Genomic DNA, 6,329 nt, shown 5'->3' with positions numbered 1-6,329 from the left:
CCGTCTATTGTAACACATCATAGATATATTTGGTTCTTAACGTTTTATATTGGCAGGTTTGTCATAAAGGTAAAAGTACTGGCTTGCCATGCAAAAAAACTGAAAAACTAAACAACAAAAACAGCAATATGCAATTAAGGTGAGATCATCTGCCACAACATGATCTAATACTAAACTTAGATTACCAGCAAGCAATAAGAAAAATCTGTTACACAGTTTTTAAATACATGTAGATATGCAATGACTGAAAATTTAACGTTTATATTTGTGACCAAACAAAAAGCAGCATAAGATCCTATATATTTAGTTGATCTTTCTTTCTTTCTTTCTTTCTTTCTTTCTTTCTTTCTTTCTTTCTTTCTTTCTTTCTTTCTTTCTTTCTTTCTTTCTTTCTTTCTTTGGATTAGTGTTATTTTGAACATCATACACATTGAGTAAAGATTACAGATTAGGAAAACCCTCAATGTGTAGCTTGTTTAACGTTCACACAATACGTTTGGTGTCTGTATTGCGCCAGGTAAAAAGGTTCGGCTGGACTCCCAGTTGTTTTTCAACAACATTCATGCAGCACATATTCTGCAATGTGCAGCCACAGTCTTGCTGAGAGTATGTTCACTTCCAGGCAAAGAATGTTGCTGGAGTTAGGATGGATATGGGCCTATATTATAATCCCTGGCAGTATCAGCCCACAGCCTACATGCAGAAATCTCCCAGTTTTTGCTTATCCCAAAAGTTGGTTAAATCCTACCTGCCACAGTTATTCAACACCTATTCAGAATGTCGACAAAAGAACTGGCATAAAGTGGTTTCCCTTAAACTTTTGCTTGAAAGTGGGTGAATGAATGAATTCCTAATACTTAATTAACCTACATACTTTTGCATTGCCATGCTGTACTATTTCTGAAGACTTTATAAAAAAATGAAGCATTGATAACTTTTATTTTTCATATTCAAACTTTGATTTGATGTGCCCTACGGTGAGCATTATATTTTAATTGGATTCTGGATAAAGCATATAGCTAATAGATTATCCATAAGACCAAAAGGTACACACACAAAGAGAGAATACAATTAAATAATAACAACTTGCAGTAAATATAGCTTGTGTTTCTACCACCCTGTGGCATTATATAAAGTCAACTTGAAAATGCAACTTCAATGTCTGCAGTTTGCAGGAGGATTTATTACTCCACATATTTAACCTATGTAATAAAGTTTTAACTCCTATGGTCTCACCATCTGCCTTTTCCACACAACACTGTGTGAATACCATACTTAAATATCACACAGGACCCCACAAATGAAAGCTAACCAGTTTTTCTGTCACATAATTACCATTAGTGGATTAGATAAATAGGTCCTGGAGGACACAGGATTGGGTAAGCCACTGTATAGTCTTTTGGATAAATGTTATCAATGTACAATGTGACACATCCCAGTACTGGGTAAATTCTTGATTGCAATCAAAAAAATCTCACGTCTAATCAAGGCATTACAAATCAAACCAAATTATGACAAAATAGGCTTTGAGCATCAGAGCTTGAAATAATGTTCCCTGTGGCCAAAATAAGCGTCATAGTGAGAACAACAAAAATACAATCAGTTCTCAGGATGTGACAAATGATGAGCAATGCAATACATCTGCCCAAACAAGATGAATGTTCAGGATATTTCTTTCTTTTTTTTTATTTGTGGAACCATTTTCACAGTAACTTAAGAGCAAAACCCCCTGCAGCATCGCTTTATACATTGTACAACTTGTTTGTGAAAGAAAATTTACTGATCATGGAATTGTACCTCTAAACAACAGAGACATGTTTAGAAAAAACTGATTACTTAATATTTTGTCCATCCTGTGGCTGTAGGTCACCTCAAAATAAAAAAAAGTATAGCTTATTTTAATTCTATGATTTGTAATACTTAATTTTTAATAATTATAACACAAGATAAAATATTAAAAAAAACTTGATTCAGCATGTTCATCCTTTGCAAATCAGTCACCGCAGGGATTATGAATAATTAACCAGAGGTCCATTTAAGGGGAGTAGAAGTCTGAAGAAATGCCTGTCTACATAGCGAAAGAAATTCATACCCTGCATTAATATATATTGGAAATGGAGTAGAACACATTAATATAGATGGGTATTTTCTATATGGGTCAGTTTAACTGGTCAAATGACATTAATGTAATGGTTTCTGAACATCATCTTCATGTTTCTAGTCTTTATGATATTAGCAAGACAGCTTGATGTGTATGAAAAGTAAGTGTAATTGCCAGCAGAACAGTAATTTTTAAAGTTAAAATGGCTGCTTTATCATTAAATTAATTGAGTAAATAAATGCATTGTACAAATGTATACTAACAATAAAAAGATTGATGGGAAGAAAGGTGTGCCTCCCCTTCATTTTTTTTTTTATTGGTCTGATCCTATGATAGTGAACTGTCCAGGGTATGACCCCACCTCTTGGCCAGTGACTGCTGAAGATAGACAACAGGCCACCTGTGACCCCGCGGGTATATACAAATGGATGGATGTTTTGATATAATATTCTAATTTTAAATGTTGTGCTTTCATTAGTGATTAGCAGAAAATCATCCTAATTAACAGAAGTAAAGGCTTGAAAGTGTTGATGTGTGTCTAATTAATCAACAGTAAACTATGTGTCTCACTCAGTGAACTATTGAAAATCCACTTTTCAGTAACATTCTGATATATTGAATACAACTGTATTTGGATAGATGACATCATGTAGCAGTAAGAGCTGATCAGCTAGAATTAGGAAACAATGGTAGATGAACGACTTTTGACAGATTCAACATTTATTCCGAAACATTTGAGTTGTAAAGTGTTCATTTTACGCGTGTTAAGCCAGAGTTTGACTCAGATAATCTGCAAGCAATGATAGATGCTGACATGGAAAAGTGAAGCTCTTACAGAAGTGAAGATGGACATGATGGTATTCAGAACTCCCACTTGTAGAAATCTATTCATAGCACTGTTGCCTTGCAGCAAGAAGACCCTTAGTTGCATTCCTGTCCATTCACCTTTAGTCACAAATCTGGAGTGCAGGTGCAGAAGGCGGATACGCACCTGGTAGTCACATTAATCTAGAGCAAGTTACGAACCAGACCAGCCATTAACATTTACCAGCCTCCAAACTTTATCTATCTGTAATCTTTTTTTTTTTTTTCATTTTAAATGTTTTTACTTTATTGTCTGTGCAGCACTTTGTCACAGCTGCTGTTGTTTTACAGTGCTTCATAAATAAAGCAGTAGTAGTAGTAGTAGTAGTCATATTGGACCTATTGTAATTATAAATTCCATAAGCAATAATACTCAACCTGTCGCTGACATTAACTACTGAGTTTGTGCCAAGAGAACAGAGAATGACAGGACCAGCTATAGTCCATAGGTAACAGGAGAGAGAACAGAAGGTAGACTATACACCTTAAGGCATGTTCGTAAGGTGACATATGTACATTGAATAGTTTCTTTATATCAAACTGATGGAGTGGCTGCCTGACCCAGACCAGAAAGACAGACTAAAGCTGCGTATTTTCTTCTCTCTGCCTGTAGTGCACTGAGCATTTTCTACTTTACTTGAGTGGCCTAATCAACTCAGAGTCAGAAGTTTTTTCAGTGGCCAAAAAATTGGCTGTTACAGGATGACCTCCCTAACTCTTACACCACTATTGCCCCAAGTTAGTTACTAGTTTCACATTCAAGTGTTGATTGTCCTCTTAGTCATAGTTCAACTGTTACACTACGGTTTCTACGGTTTCCATTTATTTAATCTATGTTGACGTTGTTTTTTGCACTTCCTGACATTTAAAAAAATCATGGTAAATCAATATCAGGCTAAACTATGAAAAAACTGGTGGAGAAACAGCAACCGTACCCTCTTGAATGTTGTTGGACCTTTTATTCCCAAAACTCATGTGTTGAATAATTATGCTGAGAGTTCCTGTGCAAGTGAACAACTCAAAAGATGAAAAACTAAGCCTTTTTTAACTGAACAATGTATACAATCAGTGTAGTATTTTTTTTTCATACAACATTTCACTCCATATCATTCTTATCCATGCAAGTTATTTTCAGGTTATTGTGCTCTTTAATGATCTGAAAATGTAATCACTAATTCTTTGATGCAAAGTATGAAAGGTATAGGGATGAGGGTTTATATATATATATATATATATATATATATATATATATATATATATATATATATATATATATATATATACTTTTTTTTCTTCAAAATCCATGCAATACAACCATTTGGAGGGCTCCACACTGACAGCTTTAGACACAAAAGCAGAATTTTAACAAATATGCACTAATTTGTGAAAATAATGAGCTAATGAGCAAAGGAAAATGTGATCCAGGTTTCTATATCTGTAAGTAAAATCAGTTTTTAAGAACACATATTTCTTATTTACATGTGAATGGGATTTCTTGTTTACATGTAAATGTTTGACAACAGAATAGGAGGCAACAGAGAGAACCATCTGTTAGAACTGTGCGCGTTTTGACTGTTCAAGAGGAGACAATTTCACATGAAAACCCACAATGTGTTTTTGACTAATCACGGATAAATAAGGTCATTTTAAATTCTTCCTGGCATACAAAAGAGAAAGCTCAGAGCCAACAACCTTTTGAAATCCTTTCAGCAAGGATTAAAGGCATTAAAAAAGACAAAAAGCAGCCTGAATAACCTTGCGGTCACTTTGGTGGATTACCCAAATGTTTTAAGCAAAGTCTCTGTTTCTCAAGTATTGTAACATCTTGATTATTTTTTTGTCATGTTACAGCTGCAAAGCTCAACATATCTTAGAAGGATTTTAGATAGACCAACATAAAGTATTGCATAAAATTAAAGGAACTGTGTGTAACTAATGTTGCTTTTAATTAGCAAAAATCAAGTATTGCTTTTATGAATACATATTCTGGAAAAATCTAATAACATCCCATCAAAACTGAAAGTATTCTCATAAGTTTTGAATTAGTAGTTTATTAATCCATAGGTAGGGGCTGCACAGTAGCGCAGTGGGTAGTGCTGTTGCCTTGCAGCAAGAAGGTTCAGGGTTCAATCTTGGGCCTTTCTGCATGGAGTTTGCATGTTCTCCCTGTGCATGCATGGGTTCTCTCCGGGCACTCCAGCTTCCTCCCACAGTCACCTAACACCTATCCTAACACCTAACAGTGTTAGGTTAATTGGTCTCTCTAAATTGTCCTTAGGTGTGCGTGTGTGCGTGAATGGTTGTTTGTCCTGTCTGTCTCTGTGTGTCAGTCTGCAACAGACTGGTGACCTGTCCAGGGTGTACCCCGCCTCTCGCCCACTGAACACTGGAGATAGGCACCAGCAACCCCCACGACCCCATTAGGGATTAAGCGGGTCAGAAAATGGATGGATGGATAATCCATAGGTGTCAGTGCACCCACTGGGTGGCACTATGTGGCAGTATAAAACAAGCAAAGTCAACCGTAGTTCATTCTATTTGCTGTTTTCTGTTGAAATGGAGGACCATCCATACTCTGCCCAGTGAGAGGAAAGAAAAAGTAACCAAGTAAAAAAATTACTATTACTATTAAAAATTACGATTATTTCCAGTTGGGGAGTGGACAATTCATGAGGGAGCGGTGATTCAAATGGATGCAGAGGTTGCAGGTTTTCTGCTCAATAGGCTGGTTAATTCAATATAACAGTGAAGTTTATTTCCGTGTTATGATAGAAACTGGGCAGTGTAGTCCCGCAACTACAGGAGAGGGGTAGTTTGTTTGTCTTGTCTCTCTCCCTCTCAGGGAGTATGTGTGTATGCAGAGGGGCGGAGTGATATCAGCCAGCCGATCACAGAGTCCATAGCGCAGCAGTGTGAGCAGGTCTCTTCAATCGTGTTCGTTGCTTATATTAAAGCTCAAATAAGCGACTGCAAGTTCAGAAATGAGCCCAAAAAAACGTGACTCACGGAATTTACAAGCGACTTTAGATAAAAACAAGGCCAAAAAACAAGTGGACTTGGAAACAGTGCCAAAAACCATTTCACATGATGACCGTAGCTATTGGCAGTAGCTTGGTTCCAAATATTTGGAGGACATGTTGACATCGTCACATATCTGATACTTCACGGCTCCTGTAGTAGTTATCACATGCTTAAGGGAGAAGTTGTTTGTAAGGAGACGGTAGAAATTGGAGAGGTGTGGTTGACCTCACTGCTCGCAGTGACACTGTCTTCTAAAATCTGTGATCGGTTGATACAAGTAACAAACAAAAAACAACACAAATGCAATCCTACTAATCAATGGAGAGAAATTGACCTATTAGAA

The sequence above is a fragment of the Fundulus heteroclitus genome, chromosome 22, assembly GCF_011125445.2.
Source record: "Fundulus heteroclitus isolate FHET01 chromosome 22, MU-UCD_Fhet_4.1, whole genome shotgun sequence".
NCBI classification, from domain to species: domain Eukaryota; kingdom Metazoa; phylum Chordata; class Actinopteri; order Cyprinodontiformes; family Fundulidae; genus Fundulus; species Fundulus heteroclitus.
The sequence above is the reverse complement of the archived record's forward strand: the minus strand, read 5'-3'. Positions refer to the sequence as shown.